Genomic DNA, 2,184 nt, shown 5'->3' with positions numbered 1-2,184 from the left:
TGAGGTAAGGAGCTGGTGAATTAATTAATTGTTTTGCTGACACATATGTGAAAAGAAATAAAAATTGAACTCTCATTTGTTTCAGCTTCTTTCCTTGGGTGTTTTGTTGTTGGTGGTGGTGGTCATTTTTTTACTGACTGAAGAGAGGAATAGCTAGAACTGCGCAATGATAATCATCTTTAACTTTCAAAATAATTGAAAGATTCACTTAACATTAAAATAATAACTTTAAAAGAGAGAGAGAGAGAGAAGAAAAAAACCCAAACCCAAGCAAGAAATTACAAAAAAGGGGTTACCCAGAAGCTTGCAAATTGTCAGCTGGCTGAATTTAAATAAACTTTTGGGAAACAAAATATTGGGAAATGGGAGAAGGCATCAGATGGTTGGGTAAGATTGATGTACTTAATAGTTTAGTTAATATGGATCAACATCTGCCTTTAGTTACATCTGCACAACCCCCTGACTTCAGCAGAGTTGTACTTTTGGAACCAAGTTTGGACCAATGTTTTTAAATAGGCCCCGGTGCAGAATATCTGCAGAGAGCCTGCTCTGCTCAGTGCCGGTGTAACCAGGCAGCTCTGGAGAGAATGGGTAATACAATATGTTATTGTTTCTTGTGTAATTTTTAAAATACATTGAGGAGTAATATATTTTTTTATAATAGGGTGCTCCCCGTCTCTTTAAGTAACTGTCAGATATAGGATGTCCTCGTGCCAAAATGCTATGGTCTGCTCCCTCTGTGCAACTGCTAATTAAATCCATCCCTTATTGTAGAGCCTGCCTAGTCTCTTACCCATTCTGCCTATCTGTGATACCAGATGATGCTTGGTAATTCATGGCCAACCTGCTCCTACCTTCAGTGGGGCCTCCTGTGCACTGACCTTAGCCAGCTTCACCTTTTTGTTATTCCCAAGGAGAACGGAGCCCTGGAGGCAACAGTTTTATCAACTTTTCCTGTTGACCAGGTGATGGTTCAGTCATAAATAAATGGAGTGTGCTTGAGCTGGAGGCCTCCCACAGGCTGTCACTCCCTGCCCCTCTCCGGCTCCTGCTGCCTGCCTGGACACGGAGTGGTGCAGGGAAAGGGGACTGTCCTCAAAGGGCACCGCAGGCTGCACCGCTGCTGGCAGGCAAGAACTGCTTTTGCCCATCAAGGTAATGTTACTCTGCCAGTCATCATGTCAGCTGAAAACTTTCTCTGGTTGGTACTGCGCTATGCCACCTGCAAATCTCTGTACCCCACCGGTAAGGCTGATATACAGGAGCTGGTAGGAATATTTTCATAGCTGACAAGCTGTTTCCCATGAACAGTGTCAAAGATTTAAAAGCCACTTCTGCAAATGGGACTTTCTGGCAAATATAGACTAAGCAAATCTTTTATTATTACCATATGGCTAGAAATACTCCTAGAGTTCTCCTGGAAATGGGTACTGTACCAGCAGAAAGCAATATTCTGTTGGCCTGTGCATTGCCTCAAGGGTATTTACTATGGTAATAAGATCAGTAATTCATCTCCTAAAATCACTGGGAGTACAAATGCTTATTTAAGTAGATGGTATCTTGATTGCAACTGAGTCAGGAGAGCTCTTAAAGCTGCCTGTTCAGGCTACAGATCTTCTGTTAAAGGCAAAGGGCTGGTGGTTCTTGGTAAACACAAGAACATCGTGTTTCACAGCTACCTTACATTTTCAGCAATTCACAGTAGATGCACAGCACATCCCTTGGCAAAATGGGCGTGTACAAATATATCAGGAAATTATGCCTATTGGGTTTTTTTTTCCTTATAAATCTCTCTTCACCTCCAAATGGTTGGTTAGAACAAAAGAGACACAGAGAAAGCCATACTCCAGCAGCACATGGAGCCATCCAAACCCTGTTGTACTGGGGGATGCAGCACCAACATAAATTAAGAGACAGCCTTGGCCCAGAAAAATGAAAAGGGAAAGATCTGGGTGTAAAATGATTTGCTTCATCACAGAGTAGGCCAGTGTCAGACAAGTATCCTATGTTCTTGAGACTCTTGCAGCCTCCCATCTGCTAGCTCACAAACTCAGCGGGCCTCTTCTCTGGAAGTCCTGGAGGCAGAAGCCTCCAGTCTTGCTCAGCTGATTTTTTTGTTTGTTTGTTTGTTTACAAAGCTGATCAAGAGAAACCATGGTTTTATGGCAAAGGCATAGAAATGGG

Source organism: Buteo buteo, chromosome 10 (genome assembly GCF_964188355.1).
Source record: "Buteo buteo chromosome 10, bButBut1.hap1.1, whole genome shotgun sequence".
Taxonomy (NCBI): domain Eukaryota; kingdom Metazoa; phylum Chordata; class Aves; order Accipitriformes; family Accipitridae; genus Buteo; species Buteo buteo.
This window is presented reverse-complemented; position numbering follows the sequence as displayed.